General features: G+C 38.6%; 1 long non-coding RNA gene across 1 annotated transcript; it reads right to left on the reverse strand.

Annotated features, from left to right (window-relative positions):
• Positions 1 to 15,747: 15,747 nt before the first annotated feature.
• LOC146678328 (uncharacterized) lies at positions 15,748 to 18,700 on the reverse strand. The gene is made up of 5 exons (XR_014907722.1): positions 18,446 to 18,700; positions 17,878 to 17,946; positions 16,167 to 16,237; positions 16,011 to 16,048; positions 15,748 to 15,928 (listed from the first exon to the last, which is right to left on the reverse strand). It is a non-coding gene; the product is annotated as an uncharacterized LOC146678328 (long non-coding RNA).
• Positions 18,701 to 23,073: the final 4,373 nt, after the last annotated feature.

A 23,073-nucleotide genomic window follows, 5' to 3' on the forward strand; every position in this document is an offset into this window, starting at 1 on the left:
AGACAAAGAGTCATCCAAGGAAACGGGCTGTTTTTCTCTGATAACAGACACAACCTCTAATTCTGAAAGACTCTTTGTAGTTAAAGAAATCAAACTGAGGATGATTCTTCTTTAAAATAACAACTAAATTCTTTATTGATACAAATAAATGAAAAAAATGACTTTAAGGAGCGAGAATAATGCTTAATGTCTAACATTTTCCATTAAGAAAACAGTCTAATGCTAGCTAGTTATTATCTTTTTAAAATTATGAAGCCAATCAGAAATATTAAGATATTCCAAAACATTTCACTACAAAAAACAACAACACAACAACAACAAATGTTGCTATGTTTAATTTATCACATTCAAAATGAGCTCACATAAGACTGATAAATGCAAAGTTTTGCTGATCTTCTGCTAAGTCCAAACTTGTATTTGTCTTTGACTGTTGCAGCCCTGAAAACAAAAACAATAATTGCAAAGCTATTAGCAGTCACTTGTCAATCCCCAATAGTACCGGTCAGCACAACTGTAATGAAATCTGTCAGTGCCAGTTAAATCTGTCAGTGCGTCACAGTATACCACCATTATAAATCTGGTGTCTGTGATACATTTTATTTCGACCAGTAATGAACCAAGTGTATCGACTGAGAGTAACCAATTACATTTAATGTGGTGGAAAACCTTGGAAGTGTCTAAAAAAAGTTGTTGAGAGAGGAGTGAGGCGTGCAAGGCGTACAGTGATGTCTACATTCTGCAGGAGTACAGTGACAGTACAGTAACTTTTCCTTCTAACAGTGAACAGCAGCAATGTGACAAACTGATTGGTAGGTTTGTGCATTAGAGATCTGAAAACTAATGGAGAACTCTCTTTTTTTATTCTTTTTTACAAGAACAAAGGCGCGAGGACAACAACTATCATGAAATGACACTTTCACCAACCAATAAAAACCCAATGAAAATATTCTGGAGAGACAAGAAAGGTAGGACAAGTTTGGAAGTGATCCGATCAGATGCCTAAATTTAGATGGCTAAATTGTGATTAAAACAAAATAATGTTTAATTCAAAAGACTATCACTAAAACTAGATCAAAGTTTGCTGTCAAAATTAACATTGCTGTGGAGGAATACAATATCAAGCATGCTTCAATACTCTTTGTGTGTTCACTCCCACTGCCACAAGGGGGAGAAAAATGTTTTGCACTGCAGGGTTAATAACAAAGGGAAAATGCAAATTTAAGAAAGGAAACATCCCCTTCCACTGCTCCAGCTCCTACATTTTAACTTATTGGATATTGGAAATGCTACTGCCTGCATTGATACTGAATGTCAATTGCAAGTCATTTAATGATCTGATGCTAATGGAATTGCCAAGAAAAACTCAGTTTGGGGGATTTAAATGCAAGATCATGTGCAACCTTGATACAAATACATTTTCTAAGGTGTCTTTTGAAGTTTGCAGAGTCACAGTTCTGATATAGAATGTGAAGAATTCCTGTCTTCTCTGCTGACATATGGTATGAATATGATTACTCCCAAACAGAGAGCTTCTCCTTTCCCTTTTGCCCCCCTGCAGGTCCTCACCTGTGGCGCTACTTTGCTATTTTCCTCTTACTGATTGAAAAAATCTAAAAGTGTTCAGTAAAACAGGGGTCTTTGCCCCTGTAGCCTGGCATTACCAAGAGTCGTATTATCCTCAGTAGTAGCTCTGAAACACACACACACACACACACACACACACACACACACACACACACACACACACACACACACACACACACACACACACACACACACACACACAAACAATGGCACATCGATCACACATCACTACATTCTGACATCCTGAGGCCGCCCGTACATACACACACACACACACAGACCTACACATACACCTACCCACACACACACATACACTTACACACACACAGTCACAACAAAAACATTGATTTGCCCCCCTCCCCTCCTTCTGCAGAAAAAGACTGCCAATCTTCACCAGGCTGTAATTTTATGGCACAACAAAATGAAAGGGTAATTTTAGCAGGATAGTGAGGGAGAGGCACAATCGGAGATAAAGGGACAAAGTTTGGTGTCTGAAAGGCCGGTGATGATGATAGCAGCCGTGCAGCGAGAGAGAAAGGAGAGAGAGAAAGGCCGTTTGACAAGGCTGACAGCCTCACGCCTCGCTACCCAGCTCAGCACAGAAAGACAGGCGCTAAAACACTGCAATTTAGATAGTTTACTGGCCATTGTCAAAACACTAGCACAATCTGTGGAGGGTTTAACGGGTTTAAAGTCACTCAGTGGGACCCCCCCCCGCCCCCCCCAACTCTACTTATTACTTTCCAATGCTGTCTTCTGTATACCTATGCTGAGCATACTGAATAGTCGACCTGCTGACTCTCTCGCTGCAATGTAAATTTCAGTTTCAATGAAAAACTTCAAATTAGTAATAACATATGTATAACTATATTAAATTATGATTCGCTGTTACTAATCTGCTATGGATATTTTTCTTTGCTCTTTATTTAGAAATTATTTATCACAGTGCAAAGATGGACACAAACAATACACTATGAAGTTTAAAGTCACTTTTTCATCTGCCCTACCCTTGGCTAATAAATATAGTCTTTGAAAACCACAAGAGAACATTATGCCAGAATTGGTACCATAGTATATGAGTGTGTCCAGAGGATTTCATTGTGATTAGTCACCGCTGCCTCTTCTTCCTCACTTTGTCCTCCTTTTGGGCCAGATGGTATCAGTTTATTGTGTAGCACTGATGAAGACAAGCCATGCCTTTTATTCAGTTCGAAGGAAGGCCAGGATAGATTGATATTGATAACTTCAAACGGAGGCTTTGGTCTGTGGTTTGCAGAGTGGAAGATGTCCAGCAATTTCCACTTTTTCCCACCCTTACATACAGAAAGCAGTGCTGTATCTCTGTTAATAAATACTCTGACAAGTCAAGGAGTCTCTGACAATTAGTGTTAGTTAATGTTAAACAGTTATTTTGCTCCTCAGCACCATCACTTTGGATTTGAAAGCAGTTGGTGTAATTGAAATGCTGACTTTCAGGATTAATTCAAGCATTTAAACAAAAACAATATTGCAATTATTATTTGGGAAGAGATTTTCACATGCTACTTCATAGAGATGGGAATTGTAAAGAATTTGGCAATTCCAATTTGGTTGTTGATATCAGTTATTGATTCTCACTGGGCTTTCACTGGCAGTACATAACATAATTTATCCCATGAGAAAGTAATTAATTATACTACTCATTACATTACTTTGGGGTTCCTCCCTGAAAAGACATGAAACACACTGTCTCACAATTACCAGTTAACAATATAAACCTGAAGCTACTGTACCCACACACCAACACAAATTCCCATGCTAATAAGAACACACATAATCTTCTTCTTAGTATTTAGGTATGAACACACAGCAAAGGTGAAAACTAAGACAAAGAGGCTTCAAAGTGATCACCACAGTGATTCCACTTTAGAAATTTCAAGAGGTAAAAACAGAGGCTGCAGCCCGACTGCTCATCAGTTTGTTACCTGTTGAAGTTCAAGCTCTGGCTGCTGGGTTTGGGTCAGCATTCACTCAACTTTATTATCACTCTGGGTTCTTGGCTAGCTTGGCATTAGCACGTTGTCTGTGCAGATGCTTGCAAAGACCTGAAGTTGTGTTGGCAACATACTGCAGTTGTTTCTGTTCTGGATGCAGTTTCCACTTTAGCATCATGCTTTCATCCTTTTGTGCAATGAAAAGAAAAGTAATGTCCATATCCAGGCTGTAGGCAGCACCACTATTTTCCTCCTCAGGCACAGCTGATTGTAGTGCAAATGGAGCAGATAAGCAGACTCGATAAGAAAACAGACTAACAATTCCAAGAAATCAAACTACTGGGAAGTTCTCGATTCCCGTCCGCTTGGTCCATTTTTTTGAGACTCAAAATTGTTTGTAATCAGTCTATGCCTGAAGTCTTCAGTACTATTCAGAACTAATTCTGCTACCTAGCAGATATGTCCTCAATACCACCCACTCCAGCTGTCTCCACATGATGACTTCCTTCCGCTGCAGTAACACCTGCTTTGACCTGTATTGAGTTTTCATTTCAAAAAAAAAGTTACCAAATGCAGATTCAACACTTTAACACATATGAAGAAAACAGTTCTCCTCTGCCCATGAAACACTGATTTGTACAAATACTTTAAAGCAAACTTTGAAAATAGAGGTGCTTTTGGGGGGGGGGGGCACGTGTAATTCCAAAATTCTTGATTTAATATTTTTGCTAAAGTCCTTGAATTAAAACTCTAAGTCTACAATTCAATCACACCGTGATTGATTTTTTTTTTTAATCCTCTCACCATTATACTGATTTGCAGATACAAAACTATGAACCTTATTGTTGTAAATGGAGCATGTCTTTTTTAGGTTAAGTTCTTTACTTGTATCAATTAATTTTGATGTGAGATTACACAAAAAGTTGCAGTAGTGAAGACTGGCTTAGAACCAGAGCTTGTACACCAACAGCAAGCCTTAATAAGATTTAATCTGGCCCAAGAGCCAAACAGGAGAGAAATGCAAGACTAGGCCTGCACAATTAACTCAGTTTTAATCTCAATCATGAATTTGGCTTCGAACAATTAAATGAATATGTGTCAGTAATGTTTAAAATGTGTGCTTCACTAATAACAAAAGCAATCACAGCTGTGCAGCTTGACATTTCCTCGACTATTATGGACAAGAAACACTATGTTAAAAGACAAACACAACAAAGAATTTAAATGTGTGGCACAGCAGAAGGTGAAGAGCTTCTCCTCCAAGTGAATTATCAGCCATTGTTTGGAAATACTCCAGATTAAGCTCAAGTGACGTTCACAGTGAAAGAATCATATGCAAATAGGGCTGTAGAGCTGTGTGTGGACTGACTCTCGAATAAGGAAGACCAATTTTATTTTGATATAAGGTTAAGTTTGTTTGCAGAAATGTTACACAATGTGGATGTGAAAGCAAAGCAGTGTTATGTTTCCATGACAGGACAATAAAAATATTTTTTCACTAAAATCAATTCATAATTGTGATCTCAATATTGATCAAAATAATCATGATCATGGTCATAATAGCCCTTCAAAGATAGATAGATAGATAGATAGATAGATAGATAGATAGATAGATAGATAGATAGATAGATAGATAGATAGATAGATAGATAGAACATTTGGGGGAGGGGGCACAGTTTAGAGGTCGTAACCTTGAGTATTGATCAGGTTTTGCCATTTCCATGGTGACTGGAGGCCCTCTCTCTGACCTGCTGGAGTACATCAGACCTGAGATCCATAACGCCTGTTTGTTCTCTCTTTTACTCTCTCTTCCTCCCTCTCTCTCCTTCTCTGTCTCATGCACATACTGAGACACACCTACACAGAGGTGCAAAAACACTCATCAGCTCACACATACACACGTATGCACACACACATGCACACAGCTGCTCATCCAAGCACAGGAAGAAACTGAATTAAACCTTAAAAAACAATCTGAGCCTGCAGAGAGGACAATTCATCATGATCTGTGTGTGTGTGTGTGTGTGTGTGTGTGTGTGTGTGTGTGTGTGTGTGTGTGTGTGTGTGTGTGTGTGTGTGTGTGTGTGTGTGTGTGTGTGTGTGTGTGTTGCTGTTGCATGGAAGGGGGGATTGTGGAGTTGGTGCAACGGGGTAACTGCAACACTCGAGCCCCTGACCAGTGGTCCACAAACTCACACACAAGCAGTGCTCACTTCACAACACTGATCTTTAAACACTCATCCACATTCCAGCCAAGGTCAGCTAGACTGTAAATGAAGCTACATATCTGGCCAGGATTTGAGTGAGTCAGAGAAAGAAGCTGAGCCAGTGAGAGAGAGAGTGAAATGAAAGACAGAAGTAGAAAATGAGAAATGAGAAGAACATATGACACATATAGTGGACGCATGTTAGAAACTGGTTTATTTAACACAACCCCAACTTTTTCTTCACTCTCACTTAATGGATATTTAATGCATTCTACCAATTTACAGTAGTGGTCTTGTTCCTTTGTTTAGCATTAAAAGATGAACTCATGCCTTGTTTTTTGCTTTTTCTTCTTTAGCATTTGCTCCATTGGCTCTCTCTTGTAAGTTCCTCTGAATGGACTTGTCTTTTTCTGATTTGTTGCACTCACTGTGTGTGTGTCACTACAGGAGGCAACTAAAACAGAAGAAGGGCTTTGAGTTTGTCCCATAGGCTAGCAGGGGCCCGCAGAGCTGAGAGGCTGCCTCTTTGTGAGGAAATGATTTTCTCGGTGCTGAGGAGGACACTCCAAATCATCTCCAGCAATCTCAGTAATGGCCCTGAGACGCCGCTGCCTTTGTCCTGTAATGGTGACAGATGACTGGCTGGGCAGACGGGGGCCATCCAGATGCCTAGCAAAAACCTCCACGCGCGTACACACACAAACACTTGCATAAATTGCCACTCCACCAGCAGCCGGTGTGATTGCGGGTAATTGTCTCTTCTCGGGCTGTGGTGTTAGTGGTTATCCTTAACGATCACTCACAAAGAGGAGTTCCAACTATCTGTCCTTTCAAAGGAAAGATGATTCCACTTTACAGAGTCACGCCTGAGCACCCCAGCAGAGCTCCCTTCAAATATAAAACCTATGACAATACAGCTTTTAATGTTAGTGGATTAAAAGTGTTTGGACTTGTTCACAGAACAGATGACATGTTGGTTATGTCAGCCAACACAAATGTGCATAAATTATTGTCAAGTCTACTGCAGAACAATGCTATTACAACATCATTTATTTCTGAGGTGTCAAACATAAAGCTTGTGGACGAGAACCAACCTCCTGGATGGTTTTATAGAAAACAAAAATTGCACAGGAGGGGCTGATCAGAAGTTTAGGAACACATACCTTTAAAAGGCCAAATCTGTGCAAAAATGTGGATTCATTGTCATTTTCTGTCAGGTAGTCAGACGGTCATTTCGTTCTGATGGCAAAGGCAAAAAAAACTTTCCCTTTATGAACGTAGTCGGGTTGTTGAACTGCATAAGCAGTTATTTGTAATTTCTTAAATGATCCTGAAGGTTATGGAACAAAACGTTCAAGTCGAAGACCCAACAAATTTTCACCAGCACTAAGCCGGAGGATCCAATTGGCTGTTGGTCAAGACACTGGATGATCCTCAACGCAAATTAAGGCCGCTACTGGTGCCGACTGCAGCCGCATAACCATCAGACAGCATCTGAGACTGAAGGGCTTCAAAAACAAAAACCTTCTTCAAAGGCACTTCAAGAGAGCACCAAACATGGGACATTGAAAGGTGATAGAAAGCTTTATTCTCTGATGAGAAAAACAAATGTAACCTTGATTGTCCTGATGGTTTCCAAGTTTACAGGCATGACAAGCAGATCCCACCGGAGATGTTTTCTACGTGCCACATTGAAGGGTCTGGGGTACTTTTTCCTTCAGTGGAAAAATGGAGCTTCAGGAGGTGCAGGGGTGTCAACGGGCCACTGCCTATGTCCAGATGTTGCAGAGAGCATCTGTCATGACTGAGGGCCCTCGTCTGTGTGGTAGCAACTGGGTTTTTCACCATGCCCAAAGGACAAGGGACTTCTTCCAATAAGAACAGCAGAATAACATCACTCTTTTGGGCCATCCTGCATGTTCACCTGATCTAATCCAATTGAGAACCCTTGGGGATGGATGGCAAAGGGAGTTTACAAAAATAGACAACAGTTCCAGACAGTAGATGCACTTCGTGCAGCCGTCTTCACCACTTGGAGAAATGTTCCAACGAATCATGGAAACGCTTGTAATCAAGCATGCCTCAAGGAATTTTTGAAGCGATCAACAATAATGGTGGAGCTACTCATTACTGAGTTCATGTTAGGAACTGTTCTGGGAGGGGGGGGTTAAGGGTTTTTTTTTGGAGGTGTGGTCCAAAACTTTTGATCAGCTGTTTCAGTTTAAGCATTGTTTTCAATAAATTGCATGCTCAAAAAAATGTTTTGTCTCCCTCCCATTTCTTCTTGTTGCAGGTTGAAGGTCTACTTGGAACCTGGTTAATCCAACCATGCAAAATATGATTATTTTTTTTGTTGTCATTTTTCAAGTGGTCTTAAGCTTTTGATTGGGATTGTGTAAGACCCATTTTGTATTTTTTAGTTTTAATTCAGTGGAATCTCTTTTTTGTGTTTTAACAGCTGGAAAGACCCCAGTTTGCATGCTATTACATGCTTTTTTGAGTAAAATACGTTGGAGAGAAAAAGTTACAAGAGTCACTGGTAAAAACCTGCATGGGGAGGGTACAACAAGAAAATTCAAAGCTGAAACAGATTAAAAATACCTTTAAAACCTCTTTCATTTGTATGTTTTAAAAGTTTACCTGTTCAAGTTTGGTGTTAAAAGTGCATTGCATTAACTACACCTTATGCATCGCTGAATCAAAAAGGAGACCAAACCTTTTTGTTCTGGTATCACTGTTTGTGAATCCTCCGACTTTCAGCAGGACATGAAAGGACAATTTTCGATCACAGGGGTTGAGAACATGAATTAAATGGTTTGATGTGACCTAAAGTTCGACTTTTAGCCAAACAAGTCTCAAACACATGTTAGTGACAGAATCAATGGGTGTAAATGGAGAAAGCCTGTTGTCTTGTTCCATGCCTGGTAAAGAAGAGGTGTGAGATGTTCTGTTGCAGTCCCAGTGGTCTGGGGTGTTAGCTTCACTTTAACTTGTTTGAGAGCTACCATATCTCTGCTATGTAAAGTGTAGGAATGATCCAGTTAAAGTATTCAGAAACTATCCATCAGGGTTTGAGGTGTTGATGTATTTCTCATTGACTGGGCAGTTTTTGTGCTTTCTTTGTCAAAGTGGGACGACTTTAATCTAAGGTCAGAGGAGCTAACAAGACTTTCTTCAGAATGTGGATGTAATAAGAGGCTTCACCGTTATCACCGTTATGTAAAACTATTCTAGCAGAGTGAAAGAATAAAAATATGGAGCTGGAAATGTGCAGAATGCACTGAGCACTATTGGGACAGAAAACATCATTTTAATGAGGGCCTCTATTAAGTTGTTTCAGACCCTCATTTAAATTGTTTTCCGTCTCAATATTGCAGCTATGAGGATAATGAAGAGTGGAAAGGCAATTAGTCCAGATGTAATACCAGTGGAGGTATGGAGATGTCTAGGAGAGAAGACAGTGGACTTTTTGATAGGACTGTTTAATGTAATTCTTGAGAGTGAGAGTATGGAGGACAGCCTGAGGAATGGAGCAGCGTACTGGTACTGATTTTCAAGAACAAGGATGATTTGCAGAACTGTAGTAACTATAGATGGATAAAAGTGATGAGCCATACCATGAAGATATGGGAAAGAGTTGTTGAAACTAGGTTAAGAATAGAGGTGAAAATCAATGAGTGATATGGCTTTATGCTGAGAAAGAGCACTACAGATACAATATTTGCTTTGAGAGCGTTGATGTTATAGTATAGAAAAGTCAGGAGGAGCTGCACTGTGTATTGATGGATCTAGAGAAAGGTATGAAATGGTGTGAAGAGAGGAACTATGATACTGCATTAGGAAGTCATGAGCGGCAAAGGAGTTTGTGAGTACTTGTGGAGGACATGTATGTGCCTAAATGTACCTAAAAACCAACGAAGATTTCGACATGCAACCATAGACATCTGCTCAGAAAACCTCCCATCAGCTACAGCAATACTAGCATAGTACTGACCCATCAAGGCACGGTCATAGGACCCTGTAGTGTGTCCTGGGTGTCCTGTAGTGACAATGGCGATGAAACCTTTGGGTCCTGTGGGTTGCACTGTTGTGCTTCCAAAGATTCAGGTTGTTACCCTCAGTACAATGGATACTCTGTTAACTTGGGAACTTTTTCAAATATTGTCATGTTGCTAGAGTTAGGATGCTTTAGGACAATTTATTTTATTATAGCTGAATTATTTTGAGGTTTCTTTTACAAATTCATGCCACTTTTTTTGCACTTTCTGCTGTTCTCACTCAAAGTTTGGCAACATGAAGGGAGATACATCATCGGTCTGACAACAAATACTATCTTAAAGTTTAAAGGTATGTTTTTACTTAATTTTACCATTGAGTCTGTGGCAGTACATGAAATTCATTGATTTTTTACAAACAACACACTAAGAAAAACATTCCTTTCTTAATAAAAAGTAAATTGCAATTTTATTTCACAGACGACGGACGTTATTGGCGTTCTGGTGTAGGTTAATTTGTGTATCTGCATGATGCTTTGCAAGGTTAGTTAGGGTCCGAACATGTAAAAACACTGAAGCGTTTTATGTATCATCATCAGCAGAATGTGCAGACTCTTATTTACAGAATCTAGCTCCATTTCAAAATAAACTATCCCTAACTGCTTACCCAGGTTATTTCTTTAACCCTTTAAGACCTACCATAGAACCAAGTTCGCCAGAGCTTATATTATATTTTTACATGCTGTGGAGCCATTTTTGGGAGCATTTCAAGTTGCTATACATCAATACAACCATTATAGCCCAAACTTTAATAATATGTCTGCATTAGGTGCATAGTAATTACATAAATTGCAAAAAAGTGCAATAAACTACAAAAAAATTGAAAATCGTTTTTGTTTTTTTAACATATATTTCTAGTTAGAGAAATTTAAGAGGCTTATCCCTCAAAACTGTAAATACAAAAAAGTTACACAAACTAGTTTCCCACCACAGGAAATTTATTTTGAATGTCTTCATAGTTTTATTTTTGAAATACACCAATTTTTATATACTGCAGGAAAAACGAAAATAAATATTATAGTGCAAATTTGCAAAATAACAGCATATGCATCAAAATAAACTATTTCCAGCAGTGCAATATGAGTCTTAAGCATCCCAGAAACGACACAGAAAGTCATAAAGTCAAACATAACTTTTTAAAACACATAACAAGTAAAACACAAGCTCATAAGGCCCCGATCGTAAAAAACTACATTTCCGCAAAATGACGTCACTTCCGGTTTCGGGCAGGTCATGCGGTCATGTGATAGTTCGCGCCGATGGACGTAGGAAGTGTTACAAACCCTGATGGATCGGCGAAGCGTGTTTCTGGAATATCATGTTTTTGTTGCTGCAAGTGATTTTTATGCAGTTTTTGCAAAGCTATATGTGGAAGGAAACTGTGACCTAGGACAAGCTGATGGCATAAGATGTAAGTACAACTCCTCCAGTTTCATATGCAAAAAAAATTATTGCGCTAGCTTACTTGGTTGCAGAGCTACCGGGATTTAAAAATAGTTACGCAAAACAGAGCGTGCCCGCTCCGATCGGCTGTAAAGGGTTAAACATGAGAACAAAGTGTGGGAAACACTCTTACTCTGAGCAGTTCTTTGCATTGTGTCTTGCTGTTGGAGTCCTGCTGCCATGTGGGGGTGTGCTTGGTCTGGTTGCATGAATCGTTTCCCAGCATAATACTGAAATATAATGAAATGATCAATGTTATTCACCTATCAGTGGTTTTAATATTGTTGCTGATCGGTGTAAATTTAGTACTCATTAGCAGAATAGACCACCATCTTGCCATCTTAAAACTGCTCCAGGCTTTTTTCATTGATCTTTCATTCCAGAGCTGCAGAATCCTATTAGTGTATGTCACCAATAAAAATCAGTAGGCAGAGGATATATTCAATGGCCTTTCCTCATTAGGAGATGCCCACCAGCAGGCCTCAGGGCAGATCAAAAGGGCTGGTCTGAATATCACCTTCAGGAATAAAGATGTTTTTTTTTCTTTAAAATCAACTCCAATCCTCATGTTTCACTGCGTGAGGCATGCAGAAGTAAAACTGTGTGAGGTTTAACAGACAGTGTCCTCTGGGTCTGAGTTTGGCTGTTTGTCTTCCTGCCTTTCAGAGGTGTAGTCTTTATGGTCTACAAAGCTATCTCCAACTGGTGAAATAATAATTTGCACTTTCTATTGTTCAGATGGGTACAAAATAAAGAAAAATACAAAAACTAACATGTGGGATTTAGATGCTTCTTTAATGGGGAAAAGGGGCTCAATGGAAGGCTGATTAGTTTGATGCGAGCCTTATTCTATGGCATTATGCTTCCTATCGATTTTCCTAAAAAGTCTGTCTAATGGCTCATGACCAGTAGACACAAACACAAAAGTGACCAAGTGAGCAAACCAATCAGTAAACAGTGGAAAAAAGCCCCTGTTTGCGATAAGGATAAGGATATACACATAAAGATAGACACGAGGATAACCCAGGTCTGATAGTGCCGTTGTATCGCATAACCGTACTCAAGACCACACACTTTTAAATAAAATGTCTTTTTATTGGAAAACTTTAGTCCTGTGATATGCTGAGCTGTTAAAAAGTAGAATAATATGATACAATATTTTAGATGTATCATGCAGTCCTAAGTGTTGCTTTAACCTTCCTGGAAAACTGAGCTGAATAAGAGCCTTCTCAAGAGAACGCTTACTGTAGAAATGCCTGGATTAACTGCACTTACAGTATGTAGTAAGGCTGTGTGAATGTGTGTGTGTGTGTGTGTGTGTGTGTGTGTGTGTGTGTGTGTGTGTGTGTGTGTGTGTGTGTGTGTGTGTGTGGCAGGCCATGTGTAAGGCAGCCGAAAGTGGTCGGAGCCAAATTGCTTTATCGTTTGTGGATGAATTGAATAAAGTCATATCTGGCTTTTTGGAATGTTACCACAGGGTTCAGGAAAATTGGTTAGTGGAGCAATCTCGCTGAAATTTCCAAGATCCTGTTACACACTCACAAGGCACTCAGTGAGGACGGTTACGGAAAAATACCTGATGGGTTTGGACAAAGGCAACTTCACTCAAAATCTTCATCATCTTTTACCCAAAAACATAGCTCAAGAGTCCAAGTCAAGACAATTTGAAGAAAAAAAAAGCTGGTGTGTGAAACACCAGTGGTACACTGTAAAACCTGACAAGTTAAGTTAACTCAAATGATTTGGGGAAACCGATTGCACCAATTGATTCAAGTTTTATAACTTAAACAGTTTGGGGTTATTTAAGTACTTTATTAGAGTCCCAAGAACCCAAAGCAAATATGATAATGTAACTCAAATGCATTATGTTTATTTACTCATTGTATTTAGTATGTTTCAACTTAAACCATTAAATTTCTTGTACTAAGATGCTGTATTTATTCAAACTTATTTAAAGTGTTACATGCTCATATTCAAATTAAGTTAAATTAACTTAAATAGTTGTATTTAAACAACTTAATCCAATTGGGGAAACCGATTGCACCAAATGGTTCAAGTACTATTAACGCAAAACCAAGCTATTATTCTTTCCATTCAGTTTTTATTAACTTTAACTGCAGAGAAAATACAGAATGAATACAACCATACTTTCAGTCATAACCTATGACTGCTAAAGCCATTATCAAATAACAAATAATTAGGCATTTTAAAACTTGCACTTTTAGGGAATTTTGAATGTTTTTTGTAGCATTTTGAAAATCGATTAAATGTACAAAACACAAATTTAGTCATGTAGACCTGATACATAGGTGTACATCATAAAAAAACAATAGTCTAGAGGCAATTAGAGCCATAACAATCACAATTTTAAGTAACATTTAGTATAATAATGAAATCACATGCACTACAGCAATGCAACTATAGAAAACAGCTGAACTAAGGATGTCACTAACAAAAAGTATTCTCAAAGGTATTTGTGGCTTCGCAACAGTTTTGCCCAGACCTCGAGTGAACTGGCACTCATCACACAATTAAAAAATAAAGCATGAAAGTATACTGTACATATTGACTAATTATCAGTTATCTCGCAAAAGATTTCCATGTAACTAAAATATGTTTTTAGAAATAAGCTTAAGATTACACACTATGTGAAGATTTTTTTCAATCACAAACAAAACGTCAAATATGGATTTTCTCCTTATTCTTAGCTTTCTCCACATTGCCTTTTAGAAAGCTAATTACCCAGAACAAATAAAACTATTGAAGCCATTCACAGATAACTGAAAAAGCACGAATATAGTGACCAGTGAAAAACAAACATCATCTGCACAAGCTCATTTTTTAGTGTCTGCAATTTTGGTTTTAGTTGCTTTCTCTCATCGTCTAGCTTCAGCAACACTACTTGAATGAACTCAAAAAAGCCAGTATACTTCATAGGATAGCTCAGATGCAGAGCATAGATTAGCCCAAACAAAGACACCAGGGCATCAGTCCATGAGTGATGAGTCATAACAAACTGATCTTCAAGTTCTATGAACACTTGGCGTGGTGAGAAAGGAACTCCTCCAGGCACCTCCTCTTCATCGACATCAGCAACCAGAGCAATTCTATGGCTTCATAGAACTCAATTTCACCCTAAGATATAATACAGAGTGCACAATTATTCATCCGTAATATCTCTGTTAAAAGCATAAATACAAATGTTCAGGCACCTTTCTTCAGTTTTTCAAATTCTATATATCATAACATGTTTTACGTTGACAGTGAAGGTTCATTTTTCATTCATCCAGGTAGTCAAATCAAGGATGAAAGAAGTTTATAAGTCATTCAACTTCACGTCTTCAACTTTCAACCCAAGTCCAGATGACTTATAAACTCCTTTCAACCTTTTTTAAATTCAAATGTGCAAATTATTGTAATACCAAAGTACCTTGCATGTTTTGAAAATCTCTGAGGTACATTGGTAGGCCGGCCAGAACTGCTGTTCTAGTTGCATAGATGTCGTTTGTGTCCTTATATATATATATTAGGGCTGCCACGATTAGTCGACTAGTCACGATTACATCGACTATCAAAATCGTCGACGACTGATTTAATAGTCGACGCGTCATTTGAAGCTTTGTAAGATCCCAAAAGCAGGAATAAGTAGCAGGATTTAAGAGTGTAATAACGGACTGAAACAGAAGATGGCAGTACTGCATGTACAAGGATGCCAGCTGCCGTTAAACCCCGAAGAAGAAGAAACTGTGTCCCAGAATTCATAGCGCGGCCCAGCGCAGTTGTCAACAATGGCGGCAGCTAGTTAGTTTTAATATTACTCTTATTATTCTTTCTGGGTCACAAAATAAACGTTTAACATATTTTCAGGCGAGAATGTAGCTGTGTAAACCTCAAATATCTGCTCAGTTTATCAAGACACCACATATTTTCAAAAGCGCTCCGACGTTTTCGGAGGCGTCTGTTACCCACTAGCTCGATAGCTAGCCGGGGGCCATGAGAGCACCGGACTCCCGGCAGATCGTTTTCAAACCCACCGCCCTACTCAGGTTAAACATATACAAGTCACTTAGATAACTTAAAAATGTTATTGTTTGGCTTTTTTCAGTATTTTATTTGTTCCTGAGTAAATCGGCTGAGTTTATTAAACTCCACCGAAACAATCTGCACATTTAATTAGAATTCAATTAACTATCATCTTGTCTTTATTTTTAGTTAGCACAGACCTTAAGCACTTAAAGCTGTAAGCTAATGATAGTTATATAAGAGCAGATGCTGCTGGTGCAATAAGCTGTACTTTTACGTTCAGTGGATGATGATCTGATTAGTCGACTAATCGCAAAAATAATCGGTGACTAGTCGACTATCAAAATAATCGTTTGTGGCAGCCCATATATATATATATATATATATATATATATATATATATATATATAAATAAACAAACAAACACATAACAATGGCAACTGCCAAGCAAGCAGAATAATAATTAGTATCTTTTAAATACCTGTTTTCCATATGCCGACAAAAGCTGCTCCATCCTTTCACCGACCCGTCCAGTTTTCCTCTTTTTGTAAAGTCCAGTCAGCTGAGGAGCATAATCATCCAGCGCAGCATAAAACACATGTGGCAGATTCTGATTGGTGATCCGATGAAATTCAAAGTAGAGCTGAAGAGAATTCCAAAAATATTATAAGCAAAACACAGCATACTATATGAGCAGCAAATGTTATATACATAGTTGTACTTACCTGTGTCTCATGAAAGAGTGCTGGCCATGGTCCCTCGCCTGGCAAAATTTGAGGTTATTGGATGAGGACGATTAACTTTGTCAGAATGTTGGTATGGAAAGTGCAGAATTGCTCTGTTTAAGTCTTCTAAGTTAAAATATCTCTTAGAAATCAAACCTTTAAACAATGTGCCAACTCCACTGAAATGACACCTTCAAACAGGTCGTGTAGGAAGTCAGGTGGGAAGCCTGTGACAGGATGAAAGAAAGAGAGATGGTCAGAAGGAACACAGGTGTTTTTAACACCATAGTTTTCCTTAATGTCATCATTCTGAAGCTCTTGCACAATAATTATCATGAGCATCTTTTGTTCTCATTACATAATTCCCTGTAACAGCATTTTCTGTTTGCATTTCTGTTTGGGTGGCATGACAAAACCTACAGAAATATGTAGACCTGAAACTCTCATTGAAACCAGCAAGTCCATGGGCAGAAGGTTGTCTGCCACAACAGAGTAGACAGTGCCTTTAAGACATTCACCAAGAGTCTCAATGTAGGCACCTACTTCTTCAAGAGTTTTCAGATCATTTAAGAGTGGTGACAGCATTTCCTTACACCCAAACTGGCGTACATCATTGGAATTGCACAGCAGAGCAAGCTGGGTGCAGTGTAGAGCAGAACAAGATTTAACTGGAAAGTTTTCCAGTGTCCAATAAACTGCAAAGACTTTATGTATTTTCTTTGAGGTACCAAGTGGGTTTGTGATCAAAATCATCCACATAAAGTATCATTGACAATTTCTGTCCCTCTTGTGACAGTAGAACATTTTCCTGGTAGTAGGATCCATCACAAAATGACATGAAATGTCCAGGAATCTGTGTGGGTGCTTGTTTAATTTCTTCAAGCACATCATTTTTTTTCAACAACAATTGCAAAGATGTGAGAATAGGCACATACATATAAGTGTGCTTTGACGATTCAATTAAATACTCCACAGGTTTGACATATGGAAAATTTTCTTCATAATATGATTTCCTCCTCTTTGCTGTAGATAGTGGTCCTTCAGATGTGACACATTTATGTAAAACATTACTATCAGAAACTGCCTGACAAATCTCATCCACCAGTTTGTCCGTATATGTACAGTTGTGCTTTTTCAGTATATCTACAACTGATTTTCTAACCAAAGGTTGTGATAACAAAAACAACTGATCAATATGCTCAATAATCTCCTGTGTTGCTCTCTGGGACACATGGAGAAGGGTCTGCATTTTCAAGAAAAATCCAGCCAGATTGTATTGCAACTGCTCTTCTAAACCCTCAATTCCACTGATTTCACTGGTGGATGCCACTTGATTGTCATCTGATGACTCTATTGAATCAAGCTGCATGTCATCTTTTTGTTCTACATTTATAACACTTTGCACAATGCCTTCATCGTAACTTGTTGAATTTTGGTGGTCTCTGCATTTGTGGGCATTGAAGGTTGAGTAGACATTGGTTTTAAAATTGCAGTTCTTGAAAGGACATGGAACAGTTTCTTTTCGTTTTAAATGCCCCCTCAGATGGATAAACATTTGGCTTTCAATAAATGGCTTTTTAAAATTACACATAGAGCAACAAAATCCATAATTATTCAAATCTGGATAAGAACCGTCTTTTCTTTGCGTGGGAGTGTGCATTGTTGACATGTGTATCTTTAATGAATTAAATGTATTAAATGTACACATGCATGTGTTGTAGAGACAGGGTAAGGGTGAAATTGTGGAGTACTGACCATGGTTGAGCCGATAATGCTTCAACAACATGACTTTTATGGCAGTAGAAAAACTAGACAAACTACACAACTTGCAATTCCACATTTTGATACCAAATCGTTTTAAAATCACCTTTACTGGTTGTCTTTAGTGCAGTGCTGGATGATCTCTCGGCATGCTACTGCTCCTTCAATCGTCAGACTGTAATAACACAAAAGCCATGAGGACAGAAAGCTAGCAGAACAGTTTTTACTTTTACTTCACTTAAAAACAGTCAATCTGAATAACACAAGCTTGGAAAACAGTAAGATTTATTCTTGCACTACAGTTCATTTTCAATTCAGGTTGGTCAACTACTCTATACGTTATAAAATAATAAAGCAATTTTACACAAGTGAAGTACACAATAGGCTAACCCTTGGAAAGTACAGAGTCAGAAACGTTTAGGTTTGGTGCAGTGCAGCTTTGAAAAGGTAAATTATTTCGCGACTAAAATGCCACTAACCATCATATTCAAAATTTGTGAAGGCGAACTTGTCCGTTAAACTCTTAAAATTAACACTAAATAAATTTTCTACTATTTTCACTGTGCAAAAGTAGGCTACATTTGAACTTGATAAAGGTCAGAGTCAGAAAAGCGTAAACACTGATTTTACCAAAGGTTTTGTGGCATGCAGTTTGCAAAAATCAGACTACTTACCAACTATTGATTGAAACAAGCCACCAACCGTTAATTTTTTAAATTGTGAAGGCAGACTCCATACAGCGCTAGGCGGGAATTGTGTGCTGGCAAGCTAAGTTACGAGCTACTACAACAAAGTAGTCTGATAAATTACAACGAAGTACAACTAAAACAAAGCAGTCTGATAAATGTACGTTTTGTATGCTAGAAGTAAGCATTAACAAAAAAACATAAAAATAACTTTATCTTGTACTTTCCACTCTCTTGACGAGGATCCTGTCTTATGGCCGGGCAAAACACTGGGGGCGGGGCTGTGGATGATGACTAATACAAATGAATTAGCACAACTTAAACAGTTTAAAGCAACAGTACTTAAAACGTTACAAAAACATAATGTGTACTTATTACAATAAAGTTATTATATCATATGTATACTTTTGGGTCTACCTAACACACTTCATGAAAGTTACTTTAACTATTTTTCAGAACTGAGTAAGAACAACTTACTTCTTTTAGTAAGATGCACTGTTGGGTTTTACAGTGTACATATCGGAAAAATAAAGTTTGTTTTGTTTTGTTCAGTAGATCACAGAGGGGTAAGATTCATTAAGATTCCAATATTGTTCTTTATTATCGATAATAAAAGGCAAAGTGTGTACAAAGAAGAAAAAATTGCTTTTGTGACATTCATTCATCACTAACTGTGGCTGGAGGATAAGATAATGGTGCTTACAAAAGGGGAAAACACACTCTATAACTTAAATCTCATCACTTTTCTGCAAGATGTTGTCTTTCAAGATGTTACCTTTGTAAATATATGATACATTTTCAGTCTTTAAATTCTGGGGATTTGTCTAGATTGTACCCTGCCTCTCACCCTATGGCAGCTGGGATAGGCTGCCTCGCATGATCCTAAATTGGATGTACTCAGATGAAATTCTGGGGCAGTTATTGGTGAATTCCACAATTTATATCAAAATATTTTGAATTTATCACTACTTTAATTTAGAGCTCTGACTGAGCTCTTCTTTTTGCATTCTAGTCAGGCTAAAATGAGAAAAGCTGAATATATCATCATTAAATTGAGCATTTTTAAAACTATTTTCACATAATTCTAAACATCAGACTCTCCTGTTGTGAAGCTGTATTAGCACACACAGTCACCAGCGACTTCATTAGAACTACCTGTTGAACTGTTTATTAATGCAAACATCTAATTAGCCAGTTGCATGCCAGAAATTCAATGCTGGTATGTAGAACTAGTGAAGACCACCTGCTTAAGTTCAAATTGAGCATTTGAGTGGCAAAGGAACTCATATAAATACTTTAGTGTAGTTTGTTGTGATAGAGAGGTATTATCTTGGCACACTTTGGGCCGCTTTGCACCAAATGAGCATCATTTAAACACCACAGTCTACCTGAGTTGCTGACCATGTCCTTGCCCTTATAGCCACATCAACCCTTAATCTGATGGCTGCTTCCACCATGTCACAAAGTTCAGATCATGTCTTTTCACCTGTGTCTCATGTGCAGCGGTTGTGTGAGTGAATACAATACAGTGAATTTTGGAGCCATCAGTATAGAGTTTTTGATGTGTTTGAGAAATATGGGTAAGTTCAAATCTAGCCACAGATTAAGGTGATCAAATGTAGCATACTCCAATTCTAGGTTCTAGAAGACCCATCGGTATTATGAAACATAGTAAGAGGAACAGACGAGTAAGTGGGAGGGGTCATTCAGGTGCAGTAGGCTTATTCACAAGGTGGTGCTCAACCAGAGAGACTCATAGGCGACATAATTGGAAGTTCAATAAATCCTTAATGTTTTTTTGCACATGCCACAGTATGTTTCTGTGTTCTAAAGAAAAGCTGAAGCAAATACATTTCCAGACAGTCAAATGATTTGTGATAGATGAAAAGCCGATTACCTTGATCTGGATTTTTTTTGTCCCCCACAGGGATGTGATAAGATTTTATTATAACTGAAGTGTAAATGAAGTGCTGCTTGATATATTGCTTTATATTTATTGTATGAACTGAAATTAGGAGGCACAAACCTGTAAGTGCCTGGATTGTGTTGACATTCTGGTATTTCTTATTTCTATATTTCTGTGTTTGAATCTAATTGTTCCCTTTGTCCCTGAAGCACTAATCCTAGTTAATTGTTTTAAATTAATGTTTCCTTTTTTTAGATAATGTGATCTGTATTCCTGGTCCTTCTGCCTTTCTTCAGGGCTTCCCAGTAGCAACCTGAGCTGACTAAGCGCAGAGTGGCGTGGGATGGCACTTGTCTTTTTAGTGGAATGATGTGCAGTGATATTTGGGTAGGATAACTTATGATGAGTGGAGAAGTCAATACTTTCCCAACCTCTGGCTCCTCCTGTTGTTTATCAGAACTGCTTGTATGCTGCATACCCTGACTACTACTTTTGCTTAAATGAAATCTATAACTATTTTCCTAAGTAGTAGTTTTTAGACTATACTAGCAAATTAAATGTACACGGGGTGACTAAGATCCCAAAATCAAACTGCTAAGAGGCCCAAAGGGTTCTCTCTTACCTTTGTCACTTTCAATTGTTTTTTTATTTTATTATTTTATGTTATTCATGAACATTTCTATCACAAAGTGGTGATCAACACATCAGTTTGTCATGTCCTTAATTATGGTGCAAAAGTTTAGACAGTAGTGAAGAGAGCATGTGCATGCTGCATCTGTTTGCCCTCAGTATGTAGTTGTGTATATTTGTGTGTGGATGTGTGTGTTCATCTTTGCAACGTGGGGCAATTTGATAAATGGCACCAAAGTAGAATAGACTGGTGTTCAGATGGCTTCAACCTTGTAAAGATGTGACAAATGACGGAGCAGAAAGTATTGATTCCAATCTCTCTGGTGCAGTGTTTCACTGTGAAGGCTGCGCACTTGCAGACACACACATACTCACACTATACATACAAACATGGCTGGGAAGAAGCACAAGGACGGTGCACATGCAATGAAAGGATTATGTGTGCATCTGTGCGTGCATATGTGTGTATGAAAGTATGTCTGTGTGGGAATTAAAGGACACGGATTTCAAAAAAGACTGTACGTGTTTGTGTGCTGGTGACATAAATAATGTGCTGTACCTTGTTGGTTTGTGCTAGCTGTGGTCTTCGAGCATGTGTAAGTGTGTGTGTGTCTTTCTTTGACCATATGTGTGTTTCTATTGTTAGTTGTTAGTGTTTGGATGCCAGCAGGAGTCCCTGGTCACACACATTAAAGTCTCATCTCACTGTGTTTTTAAACCAGCTGTGTTTCTCCACGCTGTCAAGAACATTCAGTGGCCCGGTTGATATCTCTGAGTGTGTGTGCGTGTGTGTCAGCTGTGTGTCAGGGTCATGGACGTGTGCGTGACATTTTAGCATGATCACATAAGAGGGCAGAGGTCAAAAACAGCTAACCAGAAGTAGAGAGGAAGGGGAGGTAAGGAGCTCATCACAGGGAAGGGAAGACCAGGAAATAATTAAACAGAAGGGAAGAGGAGGATAGCTGGTCACATTTCCTCAACAGACAGATAGCATTCTTGGAAGGGCAGGAATGGAGACCCAGTGTCCCCTTTTTTGTCTGTTACATGAAGTCACACATTAATTATTCAATCAACAGTGTCCTGTGGTTGATTTAAAAACAACCTCCTAGCCTTTCACTTGCCACAAAGAGTCCCCAGAGTCACAGTCAGTGGATTGTTGCTTTGGCGCAGCAGTGGTATGGATATGTGGCTAGATAGCTGTGTTAAAGTTTAGTAGTTATTAAAAATGTATAGCCAACAAAATGCCAAAGAACATATGCAATATTACAGGAAACAGGCACCTCTCTGTTACTGCAACGCGCACTGCAACCCTGAATTTGAGATTTGCCATTTCAGCAAAAGCAGATGTGCTGTACAAGTAGAGTGATGTGATAGTGATCTTGAGGACTTTCTATTGGAAGCACTTCAAGTATTGTTGGATTAGAAGAAACCAAGTGAAAATACCTAGAGCTGGGAAATTAAGCTTCCACTTTATTATCCTAATATGGACACTTTTACTTCCAAACCAACATGGTGTAGGCCGAAATGCTGAACCTGAAGCTTTAAACACAGTCACAGGTTTTGCATTAATGTTTCATTTGCAATCAGTGGAAGACACAAGAAGTCATTTATTTAGGGGCGATCGTGCCTCAAGAGTTGGGAGTTCGCCTTGTAATCGGAAGGTTGCCGGTTTGAGCCCCGGCTTGCACAGTCTCGGTCGTTGTGTCCTTGGGCAAGACACTTCACCCGTTGCCTACTGGTGGTGGTTAGAGGTGGTGAGAGGGCCCGGTGGCGTCAGTGTCCGGCAGTCTGTCAGTGCGCCCCAGGGTGGCTGTGGCTACAATGTAGCTTGCTATCACCAGTGTGTGGATGACTGGTTGTGTAAAGCGCTTTGGGGTCCTTAGGGACTAGAAAAGCGCTATACAAATACAGGCCATTTAAATAATAGGAAATAATGACTGGATTTTACAGATTTTGCACTGCCTGCCAGTTAAACAGAGAGCAAATAACTTTTGATCTTATTTTTTTAAAAATAATCATTACATTTTATTGACTCTGGGTAAGGATGATTATATTGTATCACTGTCCATGACTGCGTAAA

Source organism: Rhamphochromis longiceps, linkage group LG1 (genome assembly GCF_057381845.1).
Source record: "Rhamphochromis longiceps isolate RC_006_pf linkage group LG1, R_longiceps_female_GT1.1, whole genome shotgun sequence".
NCBI lineage: Eukaryota > Metazoa > Chordata > Actinopteri > Cichliformes > Cichlidae > Rhamphochromis > Rhamphochromis longiceps.